At 44.2% G+C, this 19,033-nt stretch overlaps 1 protein-coding gene across 1 annotated transcript in view; it reads right to left on the bottom strand.

Annotated features, from left to right (window-relative positions):
- LOC147737808 (uncharacterized) overlaps positions 1-19,033 on the bottom strand; it is a 450,038-nt gene that overhangs the window by 237,044 nt on the left and 193,961 nt on the right. The gene's annotated exons all lie outside the window — the stretch shown is intronic.

Genomic DNA, 19,033 nt, shown 5'->3' with positions numbered 1-19,033 from the left:
CAAAATCCATCAGGTCATTCATGTGATTAGGTTGTCCTGCCAACAGTGTTTATTTATGGTGGATTCCAGTGGTGTTTTACAAACCTTTTGAATTCAGTGCTTATCAGTGTTTCTTAGCTGCCTGTCCCCCATACAAGACAAAACCTATGTTTTTCCAGTGTTTACAAAACATGTTTTTGTAGTGATTGTTATAAAGCACATATGTAATTTAAAGGATAAGTAATGCAGGGTATGTAGTGTATTTCCATTGGCTGTGTATTCAATGGATCTATGAAAGACTCTTAAGGATAGAAAGTCTGTGTATTGAACGGTTACTCACATGCATACCTCATTATCTTCTCACATCTTATTACCTCTCCTACTCACTCAGGGCCTGAATAGGATCTAGACAGACAGGATCACTCTGTGAAAAACTTGACGGATATCCAGTCTGCCAAATTACATTGCCAATATATTCTATAGAATTGTAATTTGGCGAAAGGGATATCCTTCACGTTTGTGAGAGAGTAACCCTGCCTGCCACAATCTTTATCAGACCCTCAGTCTGGTTTATATTTAAGAGTAATATATTCAAATGTTTTAATAAACAAATTCCTGGACACAGTTAGGGGGCCATTCACCTACTCCTTACTATTATGACACCTCGGGAGTAGAACAACATTGGTGCAGAGCTGCACAGTGCCACCTACAGGGAGGCAGAGGTGCTGCTGAAGATTTTCAAGATGAAATCTGATGGTGAGAAATATTCTAAAGGTGAGAAATCAGCAGTTGGATGTATCTATAAGAATTTCAGCTTTTGAGGGTTCACCAATAGATTATCAGAATTTACAACCTTCAGGAAATGCTTCTAAAACAGCTAAATTAGGCCTAGATCCTCAGTGTTTGAGGGTTCACCCATGCACTCTCAAAATGAACAACGTTCTATTCAAGAAGGTGGATGTAGTCCATCAGTTCCTTGTGTCGTTCATTCCTTAATTCACCAAACATAGCACTAGCAGGCAGAGAAGACTTACTTCAGGATACAGTATAGGGATAGCAACTGAGATACAGCCCAACAGAGCACTGTCAAATCCATGTTTCTTCTAAACAGTAGGGGATTACTTTAGACAGCATTATGGTATGCCCTCAAAACCTCCATTGGTCATATACCACACAATGTACATGCTTTGTTCCCTCTACTTCCAACGTTATGTATACCTTAAATCCCCTTCCTAATTCTCCCTGCTGAAGCCAATGTGGCCCTCCGTCACCCCGCAAACCATATTTTTGGCCCCTTGGAGCATGTTTGAGAACACCCATACAATAAAAAAATTCTGCAGTTGTAAATACATATCTCTTTTCATTATGTACGTTTGAAATTTTTTATTGAATAATAAAACCCAATAAACATTAGTTAATTAATTAAGCATAACTAAACATGAGCTGCCATACATATTATAGACAAAAGTGGTACATAAAATTCAACATATTGTAACGTAGCATTCTGTAACACAGCATAGTTATGAAGAACAAAATACTTAATATCAGGCAACCTGAAAAGTTCAACAATGGAAATGTTCATGAGGAGAAGAAAGGAAAGAAAAGAAAGGCGGTGGGGTACAGGGATTTCATTCATGTAATGCTTCCTACATATACAAAAAAAATACTAATAATTTATCTTATGCGATAAAGTACAAAAATTAAAATACTAAGAAATGTTGTAAACAATAAACATTTTATGTTGTAATTAAAATTCAATTAGAATATTCAAGGAGGCTTTTTGACTTCATCAGTGTTATTTGACTTTTTATTACTGTCATGAAACTTTCTGGAGAGGAACCGCCTCATAGGGTTCAACATCATATCTTTTTCTAAACCAGCAATTAAGTTATAAACTTTAATTCAATTCACTTTGTAATTAGACACGTCCCTTTTCAACAAGCATCAAAGGAACACTTATTGTTATTTTCCCAAACAGTGATAATGTTTCAGATGGCAACAACAAACATATGTTTAAAATGTTACCTCCGAAAGTGAAAACAAGCCATTTCTGAAACATACGGCACAATAAAACATAAGGACACAGAAGGCTATGTTTAAGTGTAGCATTTATTAAGGTTTGACCAGACTTGAAACCAGAATTTCTAATCTTAACGGAATGTAAATGTCCTATTGAAAATATTTCCAACAGACCCAGCACAAGAGTGAATTAGAAGATGAGTTAATTGAAATCAAAGAATATGTGCTGATAAATAATCTATTGATGTAAAATACAGTGGTCAGGCCATGCTTGTGGATCTAAGGTATTCAGACTGTAACTCCATATTTCGTTCCATAAACTGACTGAGCATAATACTTGAAGGCCCATCTATCAAATCTGTTCTATTACAGTTTTATTTTTGATAATAGTAATTGAGATCAATGATTAATAGTTTTTACAAGGCATGGGTGGAATTGATCATTGGTCTAAATCAAGATTATTGTCTACGGGGTGTGGCCGAGCGCGAAGCGAGATGGCCGCTTAGTCCGTGAGCTCCGCTCGCCACGGCACGAATCCTGCCAATATCCTGCCTTCCCCTGCTTGCACAAGCTCGGGGCTGACCTGACGCGGCGTCGGAAGAACTGGTGGTTTAGCGGGCGGCAACTCTGGAGTTCGGACGTGACCGGCAACCCTCCCTTTGATCCTTTCCGCCTGGGCCGTGACGGAGTCTGACTGCTGGCTGAGTGGCCGGAGATTGACGCCGGCCACTGATGTCACTCGAGGACGCGGCTTTGCAGGCCAAGACGCCCATAGCTCGGAACTGCGGGAGGCGGCACTGGAACTGCTCAGACAGACGTGGTTATCGAGCGCTGCCCCAGATACGGAAGCACACACTGGAGATTCCACACCTCCAGCTAGTAAGACTGTTCCTTTGTTCTTGAGGCTGATTGTGTGGGTCGACTGGACGGGCGGGGTCGCCATTTTGGATCGGGTGCAACGCTACAAGCACTTGTGGACTTGGGGCGGACCTGTGTATCTTTCTCGGACCTCAGCGACATGGAGGTCGGCAATCTTGCATGCGGTTGGCGGGTCTGTCCCTGATAATATGACCTCGTGCAGCACAGCGCGACTACTGCCCGTCCTTCCTATAAGACGTCCATAGACTGAGTGACCTGCATACGGCCATGGTGGAAATGGTGGATTGCTCGTAGCAGCTTAGTGTGGTGATGGCCCCTGCTGGGTGGATCTCCTACTAGCTCTTTGGCCAGGTGGAACTGTGTGGGCTTCTGGCGCTGGTTGGGAAAGAAGCTACATTGAGTGCGAGAGAGTTTGTGCCGGCCATGCATGATGGAACCCACGGTTCGGGACCTCATTGTTGCTCTGGGCTCCCTCCATCTTGCTTGGGTGGGAGGAGCCAGAGAACTTGGACGGAGACTGGACGCCATTATTACCCCACCGATGGATGAGAGCTTCGACGATCCAAGGGAGAGTGGTGCCGCAAGCGGCTCTCCATTGGCACCGTGTGAAACTGCTATGTATCTACAGGTGGTTCCGTGGGGGGCTCTGACTAGTGTTGAAGACGGGTCCAAGTCGACCGACTGCGTGAGTGTGGCATTGGGGCCTGAAACTGCAAAGCAGGCGGATTGCCTCCATGGAACTGTTTCTTTGCCCATCCAGCCTGCGTTGCCCTTATTGTGTCGCGATTTGGGAGGTTGGCTTGAAACCTTGCTGTTGCGTCTACATGTCTGGAAGGGCTGTCTTTCCAGCCCCTTGATGCTGGTGTCTCCCACGGAGTTGGCTCTGCCTTGCTTGCCTGGTTACTCTGATCGTCTGAGGATGTACTGCATTGCTAACTTTCAGTGGCCACGTATTGATGGAAGGGTCAAAATGGGTCAGGGGTGAATTCTTCTTCCATATATCGAAGGACGGATGCCCGGTCAACTATTGTGATGAGGACGCTTTACTGATCTGTACTACGACGCCACCACTGCTTGCCGATTTGTTGGTCTATTTGTGATTGAGCCTGAGCTACTTGGTGCGAGCGGGGGGAGGGCAGGGGTCTGGTTTTAGTGACTTTTTCCCCGTTTCTTCCCTTTCATTGGGGTATTTCTGGGGCGACAGGCACGTTAGTTGGGGGGTGGGCCATAGCCTCTTCGACGTGCAGGGTGGGGCTCCTGGGTTTGTATACTCTTTACTCTATGGCCTTTTCCTGACTACGTCTTTCTCTCTAAATTTCGGGTATTCGTTTTGAGGGCGACAGGCACGCTGCCAGGGGGGGTAGGCCGTAGCCTCTGCAGGGGTGCAGGGTGGGGGGTTGGGGGCTGGGGTTCTTGTTTTGTTTTTCCCTTAGTTACTATGGGCCTTTTTTCTTCTTCTTCTTTTCTCCTGTGTTTTCTTTTCTTCTTTTCTCTCATTTCCTTTGGATCGATATGCTGGGTTAATGGGGTGCCTCCCGTTGTTCTCCGCTTCTCGCGGTCCTGTGGGAGGTACTAGGGTTGGCTTACATACGTGGGATGGGCGATGACTGGTTTACGTTTGTCCATTTGATAGTCCTTAGCACCGGTATCCTAAAATGTTTGCTGCTTAACTGCTCTGTTGTACGCATTGCCCACTCGGTACTCATTGCTAGACTGTGCGGCATTTGATCCTTCATATTCCATAAATTTAACAAGCATTTGCAATGCAATAGGTTTCGCATTTGCAAAGTTTAAAGTTATTGGTATTGTAAATGGCAATGTCTTTTATGTATTTGTTTTTAAAACCAACAAATAAATATAAGGTTTGTTATTATGTCAGTAGGTGAAGGTGAACATAAAACGCTGCTAAAGGAGGAGCTCTTGCGGAATGCTCTAGTTTTTAAAGGGCAGTGTATTTGTTAGCTGCTTAAATAATTTTATATATTTTGTAACTTAATACAACAAAAAAATGTTTACGTGCATGATACACACCAAAATATATGCTGTTTAATTAAAGCAGGGCGGGAGGAGGTGGAAATTGTGCTATACGGTAGTAGCAAAGTTTACGATGTTAAATAGAAACACCCTGTCACTCCTATCACTGCACACAGAGATGTTACCAGACTTGTCGCCTATTTCTTTGCAGCCGGGCTTCCTTTGTTCTTATTTTAAGATGTAAACGGATGCTGCTTTGATGTATGCAACAACAAAATATAGGCTGTTTAATTAAAGCACCATGGGAGGAGGCCCGGATTGTGTGTCTCGTGTTAGGAGATTCTCCCATAGTGAAAATTAACAAGCACTTCACACACATGGTATGTACATAAACTGACTTAAGGGTGCCAGGCCCCCCTGTGCAGTCCATGACCCTTTCAGATTAACCAAATAACTCTTTTACCCCCTACAAAAAACCTCACTGACTCACAAATTGAATAAGGTCACATGTTATACCACTAAAGGTCCCACCAGGTGGCAGATAAATAGTTTTTTTCGAGCCTAATCATGTCCATGCTGAAAACGAATCACGTTTATTTCCCCTTGCTGTTTTTGTACATATGCTAACAAAAATAGTGAAAAAGTTATTGTTCTGTGTTTCGCCATGGTGTGAAGATCGTTTTCCTTCTTCGTCTTACACAAGCATAAAAAATGTTGGAAATAGAGTTGCTCCTTCATTGCATCTGTGCACAATTTCATATGAGCTGTGGTGTGTGAACCCTGTATGTGCCCACCCTCGGCAGAGGTCTTTTAAGAAAGCGTGCAAGCGACACAGAGGAAGGCCTACTGGTCTTTCAAAGGTAGCTGTCTATTCGCATACCTCTTCGTTCTGATGTGCGTCTGACACGGATCCAGCCCACTGGCATTTAAAAAACACTGACCTGTGTACTGTCAAAAAAGTGACCATTTCTCAAGAGCCTTAGATTCTTCAGGGGCTAGTAAAGATCTTTCCTGAGCCGGACATGGCGCTCACCCATTCACACCAGGATTCTGAGCCACCGACGTATCGGGATATATTAGCATGACATATAAGGCTAACTCTCTCACAGTCCCTCTGCCCTGTCGGAAAACCTACGTGCTCCGTCGGTCCCATTTTTAAATGCGTCCCACACCCGGCCTGGCCATTTATCCAGTGAGGTGGACTGGAGCTCTGGAGGCCTCAGGCCAGGTTTGAAAGCCCGGGGCTGCTTCTGGTACCTCTAGCAGCTCTTTCCGCAGTTTACTGAAATTAGTAGCAGCATGCACACGGAGCTTCAAGAAACAGAGAGGGAATGGGGAGAGAGTTCGAGAACAGAAAGGGAGGAGGGAGGTGCGAAGGAGACAGAGTATGAAGGATGGAGAGGCAAAAAAGCGGGGCTGGCTACAGCAGGTTTGTTGGTTGCTTTCGGTTTCACAGTCTGGCAAGGATGCCTGGCACTCTCCAGGAGTTGACCCCCATTTTTATTGCAAAAATGAGCAATAGGTGCCCCAATTGAAAATTTAAAAAAAGTCAATAACAATCTCCATTAGGCCGGTGCCAGCATTAGCTTTGCACCTTAAACCCGTGATACTTTCCATCTACCATGGGTGACCTAAAAGTAATTTTTTCTCTAGGATGTGAGGGTCAGCATTTTGTCACTGGTGCCTGCCCCTCCCACCCCTACCTACAGTATGCCAGAGGCAATATTTTATCACAGGTACCCTAATACAAAAAATTACTAAAAATATGCCAAAACCAGCTGTTTGCAATGGGTGTCACTTATGCTAAAAATTACCTCTAGTGTGTCAGTAAATTGAGAAGGGCCCCTTAATCCAAGAATTCCATGTATACGCTAGTGCCAGCATTGTGCCATGGTAGCACAAATACCAAGTGTAATCCCTAGTATGCTAGGGCCACACACTCATGCGGACTCATGCTCACTCGGACTCCCACTTCTCCATTTACCACTCAATTACACTCCCCTCTCCACTCAATCCCCCAACACTTATTCACATTCATACAAATTCTCACTCACTTTCTCAGTCTCACTCTCTCATTCATTCGCATACTTTCCCTTTTACTCATTCACTCTCATTGTTCCTCAGTCTTGTTTATTCCCATTGACTCACTCGCACATTCTCATCCAGTTGCACTTACTGTCACGCACCACTAGTCCTTACTTTTAAGGTGTGGGATTTCTCGATTAGAAACCGGAGACCCACCGAAACAACGGGTCACACAAACAGTGGCGATCACCTTATTCTTATACTGAATATCAGATATGATTATCTTTGGTTTTTGTAAAATAGCTCAGCGGGTGGACTGCCTGCTGCAGACAGTAATGGATCTCCACGAGGCGCTCTCCTCTATTCACTGCTCAATGGTTATGAAAAGAATGGCACTTGGATAATGAAAACCGACTGTTGATACTCAGGAAACATGATACCGGCGATAATTAGTGTTGATGTAAAAGTAACTGTAAGCATAACGGTAAACTTTTCAAATTCCTTCAGCGCGATCATCATCTTCCAAAAGAATAACCCCAGGCAGTCCAGAGAGAAGGGCAAACTAATGTTCTGACAGTCTGACTAGATTATACCACACGAGAAATAGTTTACCCATTAATTAACTAATTGCTGTCACGTTTACTCACGAGAAAATAAAAATATAAATTATACTTGCGATTGCTTTGCTTAGCACAAAATCCGATTACCAGAGCGAAGGCGCACACTTTGAGAGGCGTTACAAAACTACGGTGAGCAACGTACGATGGCGCCGATTTTATGCACCTCGGGAGAGTGAAGGGCTGAGTCAACATGCCACATCCATGCGCCCGGATATGCACACTCAGCATTTCCACAGCACCTACCGACATCTCTAGGCTCACCCATCGGACCTTCGAGAAGAGATATTAAAATACTGAGCTCCTGCGCCCCGCCATTCCTGAAAACTCACAATTAGCACTCTTAAAAGAAGTTCGTGGGAATCTTGTGAAAATTAAAATCTTAACGAAGTTTACAAATGGATCGATTTTAAAAGCATAGGCGCCCCTTTCTGAAACACAAATGAAACTGCTCATCCTCCAGTGAAGGAAGCAGCTCTTAGATAGACGTAATCACAGGTGTTGTTAGACTCCGCGCTCAGTAAAATAAAGACGCTGCAGTCTGTCCTGGAGACCACTGTGCCAGTTACCCACCCCAGGACCGGCCTGGCACTGCCCTCCTTGCTTGTGTCCCCAGCTGCAAGATACTCCAGGGCGACTGGTGCAAGGGCCCTTACCTTAATGGTATAGTCTCCGTTCACGGTCAGGCGCCTTTAAGCGGTTTCCTCTCAGGCTTCAAGAGGTGCAGTCTCTCCTCACGGCCCCCAACCCCACCTACAGTCCGCAGCAAGAGAAACGAAACCAACAACAGGCGAGGGCGGAGTAGTGAACAGACCATCGGAAACAACACAGAGCCTGCCAGATGAGTTTACCTCACTCAGCAGGAGGGGCGCATGACGCAGGCCGAGGGTCCATGGTGGTTATGCAGTGCCAGGGGTTACCCGCCAACGACGGCCACAGGGCATAAATCAAGGTTAGGCGCAAACCACGGTTGTAGCGCAGGAGACGCCGTCGACGTGCGCTTGCACGTTGGCCGTCCCTGCGCTAGCTGTGCTGAGAAGACACGCCGAGACCAGGTAGGCTCTATGTGCGTGCATGTGTGTATGCGCGGCGGGGGGGGGGGGGGCGTTCTGTATGTGTGTGTGTGTGTGTCAGTGTGTGTATGCGCGGCGGGGGGGAGGGGGGGGGGGGGTCTGTATGTGTGTGTGTGCGTTCGTGTGTTTCTGCTTCCAAGGAGCAATGGGAGACAGGAAGCGCGTGACCTGATCTGTTTACGCGCGCATGCACATCACTTGTCTCCTGTCTCCCTTGACTCCTTGAAAGCAGAAACGATCGCAATAAGTTTCGCAGCGACGATCGCTACGCGATCGTTTCGCAGTGCGAAACCTAAAAATGAACCTTAATTTCTCCTGTCTCTCAGTGGCCGCTCTGGTTACAGTGTAACTTGACATGCTTGCTATTTTTATCGGTGTGCTACTGAGTTACCGTACATTTGCTAATGTGCTACATATCGTAGCCGAGGCCGGCCAGGTGGTTGTAGGCCCGTAACTGTCTGCTGATACTGCACAATAAAGGTTTTAAAAAAAAGAAAAAGATTATTGTCTGCAATATAAACCAGAACTGACAGATAAAATCTAAAAGGATTGAATATGTTTATTATAATGGTTTCGAGAAAACAAAGAAATGTATTGTTCCTGATACTCAGATAATGTATCTAAAAATATGATTACATCCTATTTTATGCCTAAGCTCCAGAGACAGATTTAGCTACTTTTCTGTATAGAGAGACAACATTTATATTTAACAAAACATTAAAGCTCGATGTCAGAAATCCTGTCTTTAAAGTATTGTGTCAGAGTTATGTGAGATGGTTTTCATTTGATCTGAAGCAATATTAACATTAAATAGATAGGTGCACAGGTTATGCTCGATTTACTATTCCACATGGTTTGTAAATGCTAAAACACTTTTTGAAATATAGTAAGCCATTTTAACGATTCAGAATCATAGAAACGGTAGTCTGCTGACCCCAAAAGCAACCACTTTTACCAAATGGATTATTGGTGATGGAGGTTTAATATATTTTATATTTCTGAGATTTAGGGCCTGATTTAGGTCTGAGCGGATGGTTTACTCCATCACACTGGTGGCGGATATCCCATCTGCAGAAATATTAATCCCATAGGACAAAAAGAAATTTATATTTCGGCTGACGGGATATCCGTCACCGTTGGGACACAGTTACCGGTCTGCGGAGATCTAAATCAGGCCCTTAGTCTCCAATAGTTTTGTCTTTTGTGTAAATATTTGTTCCTGTTATTTTAGTTCCCATTTTAATATTGTCATGAAATATAACTATTCTTTTTGTCAAACATATTGAAATATCTTTATTACAATTTTTGGGGAATTCAAAAAAAGTGTTTTCACTCTCTAACTTGAAGCTTCCCAAGAAAAATACTGATCTGCTCGATCATTTAGCTTTCTCCCTAAAACAAGCACAGTTTTGATTTAAGAGAGATGGTTCTTGTAGAGAAACACATTGGGGCTTATTTACAAAAAAAACTATTATAGCGCTTCTTTCATCTTTAAAAAAGTTCTAATTACATTGAACATTTTCATTTCTCTCACATAATTAATACATGCAACATTTTATATCCAATAATTTCTGGTAATTTACTGACAAAGGTATCTGGTAAAGATTTTACATGTCTTATTCCTTGTGGTATAGTACATTTGATAGAATTAACAAAGTTCTCTTCTGGTAAAAACTGGTATGAGAAGGTATTAAATAGGATCATCAACTTTCCGTTGTTTTTGAACATTTTCTTACCACACAGTGTTTTCCCTTAAATTGATCCCGATATTTAAAGGACTGTTCTGTGCTTAAATGTACAATGAAAGGGTAAGTATTTATATCCTAAGCCAGTTGCCATTCACAGTTCAGCTGTACAGATGCCCGTTTGAACTTCTAGCTCATCATGCGAAGTGTCACCTGAGAAGGCCCATGTGATTACAAATGATCATGTATTGAGCTTAGCTTAAACCTCGTATACAGTCAAACCAAAAGTATCATCAGCTCAAGAGTGTGAGTTCCGCAACCACAAATATGTGTTTTTCGAGGTTTTACAACTCACAAAATGGTGTCAGGGATTCACTGCAAAGTGTAATCAGGATGATGAGTGAAATGAGCCTCGCCTGCTTAACTGCGAGTTGCAAAGACACAAAGGAATTTGACCACAAATGTGGTTGCAAACAATTTATCATATCCAGATACCGAGTTGGGGTGGTATCTGTTTTGGGAGTTGCTAAATTGTTATTACCTGAGGCTGAAAGGGATTTAACTGTGTGGAATAACTCCTTACTTGAGTTTTCAGCTGCTCTGATTTTATCTGTAGTTTTAGTCAACGGAACCAGTTTTTTTTGATAAGCACATTTTTATTGATTTTAAAACATAAAAACAAGTCAGCCATTGCACGGAAATCACAGATATAAGTTCATTTACACCATCACTATACCCCTCAATCACGATCCCCATAAAATAACCTGGTCGAAACTCAAGTCCAGTTAATCCGGACCCTCCACAGCCCCCAGACATTCCCCCTCACTCTACGATAGTTCTTAACACGCCCCTTAGCTTTATACATGGCTTTTTCTTGGGTCGCACACCAGTCCACCCCTCTTTGCCATCTCTCCAGGGTAGGAGGATCAGGGCTTATCCAGGCCGCCGCAATGTCCCGCTTGGCCACCATCATAGCTATGTTGTAAAACCGCTTGTCATTCCTGGACCCATCCAGCCCATCAGTGATAATGACGTGGATCGTGAGCAACCTCCCAGCCCAATAGCTCGGTTAGCTCCACTTCAATGGATCCCCAGAACTGCTCCAAGCGGGAGCAAGACCAAACCATATGGAGGAAGTCGGCCGCGGCATGCTTGCATCTGGTACACGTCGCGTCTGGGAAAAAGACAGCTCGCTGTAGTCGCAGGGGAGTGAGGTACGCAGTGTGTAAGTAATATAACTGAGTCAGCTTGGGTTTGGCGGAGACAGTGACTATTCTGGGGGCCAGAAGGACATCGCGCCAGTCTACATCATCAAGGGGCCCCACCCAGTCCACCCATTGGTCCCTCAACTTGTCCAGAGATGTGAGAGTGTTATTAACTAGGGTGCAGTAGATTTGGGAGACCACCCCCTACTCAAGTGCCCCAGCTGAGTCTGAGCCTCGGTGGGGCTGTATTCAGGGAGCCTTGTGTCGCCCGCAATGGGAACCATAGTTTTATAATCTTTTATTATAGTTTTGTATTTAATTTTTTCCTCTATGCTATGACTCTTCCTCCAAGGTTGTTTTAGGTGCCTACATTTTCTTTTATATTCTCTGAGCTCACAGGAGTACCATGGCACGGACCGATGGTTAGTCTTTAATATAAAAGGCGCTACTTAAGAGACCGCTGCATCAACCCAGGCCTCATAACTGGCAGCAGCTTGCTCCACATCATTATCAATTGAGGGCTTGGAGTCACAGAGAAGAATATTTAGTTTATTATCAATTTTCTTCCATGCACAATATTTTAATACTGTTGGTGTCTTGGAGGAAAAGGATTGCACAGCTGGACCACGCAATTTAAACAAAATTGCCCTGATATCAGTCCACGCCAAAGGCAGAACTTTTCCGACCGCTAAATTGATGTTATTGGTGAATATACCATCTACGGTGTGATGAGCACTGCTCAAGCAGATTTATGACCCAGGCTGCGTCACAGTAGTGAACCACTGAAGAATTGAGGTATTTACCTCTGAAATAAAAGTCCCTGACAACTCAATATTGGAGCTGTGAACAAAATGATGTTTCTGAATGCTTTTAAATGGGAGAAAATTAAAATGAAGTTACCTCAATGATTAAGTTAACTCTTCATTTGAGTTTACTCCCTTTTCAAAGAGTTGCATTTACAAACAGCAGTCCCCTTACTCCCAGTGGCCAGTAGACATCGTATATTAAGTATAACTGAAATATACAGCCATTTTTTAAAATGAGACAAATTTAAAGTGCAGAAAAATGTTCCATATTATTAAATTATTTGAAGAACATTTGTTTGCAATCTAAATTTCTCCCATTTAAGAAAAGAAGATTGTATGATTGTGTTCTACATGTAACAGTGTGAAATATGACAAAAGGTATGTCCTGTGCAGCAAGTACATACAACGCAGGCTCTCAGTCACCCATATAAATATATCCCATTCATACATACACATGCTCATACATCCCCAATGGCTGCACTCTAACTGACACACATGGTAGCCCTACCATAGTGCCCTTAGTCAAAGTATTTGGCTCAAACCACAGTATGGCTCTATGGACATTAGGCCTCAAGCAACGAAGCTGGGCTTGGGGGTGGTAACAATGTGTGAGATATTTAGCCTCCAGCAGCTTACAATTTTCACTGATCAGAAGTAGCCCTCACTAAAGAAAAGAATGGCGACCAGTGCTGTAAACACTTAAATGCCCACAAAATTAAATATTTTGAAAAACACAAAAAAATACAGAACTCAAACGCAGAACGAAATGTTTCCGTTGTGCTGCTCCTGTGAAAGGGGGTCCGTTCTTAGGTCGAGCCTAGCGCTGCTCTAGGAGATAACCTTTAGAAATTGGTCAGTTCTTTTCCACACATTCGTGCACCTTGCGGGAATGAGCAGCGGCGCGCAGGGGCCATCTGTTTGTAATTAGCGCGGCTTGTTTACATTTGCCTGCTCACGGTCGTTTAGCTATGCATTTAAATCATGAGTCATTATAATAGTGAGGCCACTTTCCCAGGAGATGCTGTGATTGTAATGAGACAATTATCTAAGCACTCCGTGAGTCCAGACTCTCCTGAGAAAGCAAATCTTGTGCTATATTCAGTACATTTAACATGAGCATGCATTGAATTCACTTTTATAACTTAATTGCTGGTTATGAAAAGATATGATGTTGAACCCTATGAGGTGGTTCCTCTCCAGAAAGTTTCATGACAGTAATCAAAAGTCAAATAACGCTGATGAAGTCAAAAAGCCTCCTTGAATATTCTAATTGAATATGAATTACAACATAAAATGTTTGTTTACGATATTTCTTAGTATTTAAATTTTTGTACTATATTGCGTAAGATAAATTATTAGTATTTGTTTTTCTATATGTAGGAAGCATTACGTAAATGAAATCCCCGTACCCCACCTTCTTTCTTTTCTTTCCTTTCTTCTCTTCATGAACATTTCCATTGTTGAACTTTTCAGGTTGCCTGATATTAAGAATTTTGCTCTTCATAACTATGCTGTGTTACAGAATGCTACGTTACAATATGTTGAATTTTATGTACCACATTTGTCTATAATATGTATGGCAGCTCGTGTTTAGTTATGCTTTATTAATTAGCTTATGTTTATTAGGTTTTATTATTCAATAAAATGTTTCAAACGTACAAAATGAAAAGTGATATGTATTTACAACTGCAGCATTTTTTTATTGTATCGATGTTCTCAAACATTTTCCCAGGGGCCAAAAATATGGTCTGCGGGATGACAGAGGGCCACATTGGCATCAGTAGGGAGAGTCGGGCATGGGATTTGAGGTATACATAAGGTTGGAAGTAGAGGAAACAAAGCATGCACATTGTGTGGACTGTGACCAATGGAGGTTTTGAGGGCACACCATACTTTTGTCTAAAGTATTCCCCTACTGTTTAGAAGAAACATGGATTTGACAGTGCTCTGTTGTGCTGTATCTCAGCTGCTATCCCTATACTGTATCCTGAAGTAAGTCTTCTCTGCCTGCTAGTGCTACGTTTGGTGAATTAAGGAATGAATTACACAAGGAACTGATGGACTACATTCACCTTCTTGAATAGAACATTGTTCATTTTGAGAGTGCATGGGTGAACCCTCAAACGCTGAGGATCTAGGCCTAATTTAGCTGTTTTAGAAGCATATCCTGAAGGTTGTAAATTCTGATAATCTATTGGTGAACCCTCAAAAGCTGAAATTCTGATAGATACATCCAACTGCAGATTTCTCACCTTTAGAATATTCATCAACATCAGACTTCATCTTGAAAATCTTCAGCAGCACCTCTGCCTCCCTGTAGGTGGCACTGTGCAGCTCTGCAACAATGTTGTTCCACTCCCGAGGTGTCATAATAGTAAGGAGTAGGTGAATGGCCCCTAACTGTGTCCAGGAAATTGTTTATTAAAACATTTGAATATATGACTCTTAAATTCTTAATTCATTAGTAGTCCGGTAAACCAGACTGAGGGCCTGGTAAAGATTGTGGCAGGCAGGGTTACTCTCTCACAAACGTGAAGGATATCCCTTTCGCCAAATTACAATTCTATAGAATATAATGGCACTGTAATGTGGCAGACTGGATATCCGTCAAGGTTTTCACAGAGTAATCCTGTCTGTCTAGATCGTATTCAGGCCCTGAGTGAGTGTGAGAGGTAATAAGATGTGGGATGTGCTTGTGAGTTACCGTTCAATACACAGACTTTCTATCCTCAAGAAACTTACATAAGCTCCATTGAATACACTGCCAATGGAAAGACGCTACATACCCTGCATTACTTATCCTTTAAATTACATATATGCTTTATAACAATCACTACAAAAACATGTTTTGTAAACACTGGAAAAACATAGGTTTTGTCTTGTATGGGGACAGGCAGCTAAGAAACACTGATAAGCACTGCATTCAAAAGGTTTGTAAAACACCACTGGAATCCACCATAAATAAACACTGTTGGCAGGACAGCCTAATCAAATGAATGACCTGATGGATTTTGTGATTGTTTGGCAAGATGAGTTTCATGGTTCCCAGACTGATGATCTGTGAAATTGAGTAAGAACCCACATAATGGGGGAAAGATGGAGGATAAGGACCAAGAGGTAGAGATCGTAAATCTAGAAAGGGGGTCTGTATCTCTTGTTGGTGCCATCTGCCCAAACCTCAGACAAAAGACTTTGACGAGATTTTGAAATTCCTCTGACTTTCGACCTAGACCTGTAACCTACAGTGCCATGAGGAGGTGTTACTCCTCCAGGACTAGATGGTGATTCCCCAGCAGGTCCCTCAGAATGTGTTGTCTCTCTGGCAGATGGATTAGAAATTCCCAAGAAGTTCCATCATCACTCAAAACCAGACTTGCGATCTTCAAATCACCACCAGGTTGGCCTTCTGCTGCTGGCTTTGCATGGCCACTCGCATCAACGTCACAAAAGGGGGGTAAACATATCTTCTTTCGCACTGCAGCCCTGCTGGAAGGCCTCCGTCGCCCCTGCTAGCGGATCGGGCCTCCAACAGAAGAACCTAACCAGTTGAGATGAAAGGAAAAGAGATCCACCAAGAAAAGCCGCCATATTCTCTGAAGCATTTGGCACACCTCTGGATGTAGTTGCCATGTACTGAGATCCTGAAGCTGACTGGAAGTCCAGTCTGCAACTTCGTTGGATTTTCCAGGAAGCCATTCCACAGTCAGCAAGATGTTTCGTTTCAGGCAGTAATGCCACAATCCTTTTGGCAGCTCCTCTTGCATCTTGGATCATGGGCACCCCAAGCAGTTGATGTACCTCCCTGCAGAGATGCTGTCCATCTTCAGCAGCACCGAGCAACTCAGTTTGTCCTGCGTCTAACATTGGACCTCAAAGGAGTGGCCCCCTACCCGGTTTTGCTGGCATCGGATTCAATCACGATGTCCAGACAGGAACTGAAGATTGTTCTCCTATTCCAATCCTCCATCTGAGTCAACCACCTCCGCATTTTCTCTTTAGCCTCCTCCGATTGCGGAATCATTGCCGAATAAGTCGAGCCTTCCCGAAGGTGATGTCTTCAGTCATTGTAAAGCGCTGTAGTGATGCGGGCCTGGGAAGATCATCTGAATGGAGGATGCTAACAGTCCCACCAGATGTGTGCGGCCAGGCTATGGTCTTCCTGAGCTCGTGACTACATTTTGCCATTTTCTTGGCAGTAAGACTTGAAGGATGGTTACGAAACCCAAAAAAGTGTTTTGCTTAGAAGGGACCATCAAGGAATTCTTTTAGTTTATCACAAACCCCAGATGTTTCAGCAAATCCACTGTCTTCTGGAGCTGAGATGACAGCATATGAGGACACTGATCGATCAGCATAATATCGTAAAGGTAATCAATTAAGTGTACACCACGGACATGGAAAAACTCCACCACAGGTTTAAGTACCTTGGTGAAACACCATGGGGTGGATAAGGGACTGATGGGTAAGGTCCGACACTCAAAGTACCCGAGCGCCCCAAAGAAACTGCAGAAATCTGAAATGAGGTGGGAAAATCTAGGCAGTCAAATAGGCATCCTTGAGGTCCAAGCGAACCAGCCAATCTCCTGGGCATAGCAGGTCCCACAGAGGATGGAGCCCCCCCCCCCCCATCTTGAAATGGCGGTATATAATCCATTCATTGACCTCTCTGAGGTTGATTATGGAATGCTGGCCCCATTTCTCTTCTCCAGCAGGAAAATGTTGCTGGTAGGAAAATGTTGCTCACAAAACTAGATGGATGAAAAGTAGCAGGTACAATCGCCCCTTTCCTCAAACGTTCTGTCACCTCTAGATCTATGAGGGAAGCCTGATTCTTGGTAAAAACCAGAAAGCGTGGTTTGGAAGCCTGATTGGGAGTCCCCAGGAACTCCATGTGAAAGCGTTGGATCGCCTGTAAGACCCAAACATCAAACATGACTTCCCCCCAGTTCTCTATGAACAGAGCCAATCTCTCCTCCCCACCTTAAGTTGCGATGAAAGGAGAGTCCTTACTTCGGGCAGATCTTTGGGTATGTCCATGACTACCATCTCTGCCCCCTTGGTAGCGCTGGAAAGATCGGGAGGGGTGAAAATGACCAAACCTAGCAGAGTCCTAGTATTGCCCTTGGCAGGAGTCTTGTTCCTTTTGGGAGACATTGGACCTAAAGTGGCTAAACGAGCACCCCCTGCCACGTCCGGCTTCAACAAACATCTTTTTTTGTGAAATCTTTTTAACATTGCTCACAATACCATACAATTCAAGACAATATTCATATAGCATGTGGTAGAATGACATTTCACAATACAGTGTAAGGCTGACATAGACATAGGTAGGATTGTCAATAATTATAAATCTACCCCTGATCCGCCCCTCAATGCCTTGTATTTCTTCCAAGGCCCCCAGACCTTATTCCATTTCTTTATGCAACCCATGGACTTGTAAATAGTTTCTTTGGCTCTCTGGCACCTAACTAGATCTCGCAACCACTGGTCCGACTTTGGGGGCGTCTGCGCCCCCCAGCCACTGGCTATGTTCCTTTTTGCCAGTCCTGCCGCCATTGCTAGCCAGCTCGCATTGTATCTGGACCAGTCCGTGGCCCCTTTGATCATCAACAATAGCCACTTAGGCTCTAGCGGAACCGGAGAACCCACCACTACTGCCATTGTGTCCACAACTTTAGTCCAGAAGGGTACTATCTCTGGGCATTCCCACGTCTGCAGGCACACCTGCATAGTAATTTTACTTAAGGGCTACATTTTACATACCTGGCCGCGTGGGCGTGTCGGTCACTGCACTGTGTATTACCGACCCCAGATAGGGCATAGGGGCTTCAAGGCTGAATAAGGGCCACAGAAACCGCATGCGACGCTCGGAGAGCCTGAGAAGCGCCTCACTCCCCTACGAGCGCCCGGTGCAAATCACTGCACTAATGCGGCCCGTCAAACTTTGAAAGCCGAACGAGGAGCGATGAGATGCGCCTCGGTCACCTAAGAGCGCACACTAGTGGCCTGTGTGCAGCACCACACACATTCGGCCCTGTCAAAGTTCTAAAGGAGTGCTGAAACGAGCCTCGGTCTCCTAAGATCGCCCTTACACACACATGCAGCCCTGTCAAAGTTTGAAAGACGCGTGAGGAGCGGTGAGACGCGTGAGGAGCGGTGAGACGCACTCCAACGGCTGCCTATGAAAAGAACCACCCCTTTTCTGAATCGTTTTTGGCCACTATAGGTGTGGCAGGGTATACTCAGACATGAGTCCCTTGCTCACTGCACCATCAGGATTCAAGCAAGCCGGGCCGACGACGGCTGAAATGCCAGAAACCGGTCCCCGGAAGCTTGTCTCCTTTCTGGTGAAGAATTGGCTTGATAGTTTGGTCTGCCCTGTTCCCATGATGCACTGGGCCAGGGACAGACTAATTTGCATATAGCCAGGTTCTGAGCTGGGATGGTGCAGTGAGCTAAATAACGGTGATGGATCAACCCCTGATCTTTGGACTGGGTAAGAGTGGTCTGCTTAATTCAGACACTCTGATCATCACCACCCCCTTTTCTGAATCGTTTTTGGCCACTATAGGTGTGGCAGGGTATACTCAGGCATGAGTCCCTTGCTCACTGCACCATCAGGATTCAAGCAAGCCGGGCCGACGACGGCTGAAATGCCAGAAACCGGTCCCCGGAAGCTTGTCTCCTTTCTGGTGAAGAATTGGCTTGGTAGTTTGGTCTGCCCTGTTCCCATGATGCACTGGGCCAGGGACAGACTATTTTGCATATAGC

Source organism: Lissotriton vulgaris, chromosome 1_1, assembly GCF_964263255.1.
Source record: "Lissotriton vulgaris chromosome 1_1, aLisVul1.2, whole genome shotgun sequence".
Lineage (NCBI taxonomy): Eukaryota > Metazoa > Chordata > Amphibia > Caudata > Salamandridae > Lissotriton > Lissotriton vulgaris.
The sequence above is the reverse complement of the archived record's forward strand: the minus strand, read 5'-3'. Positions and strand labels throughout refer to the sequence as shown.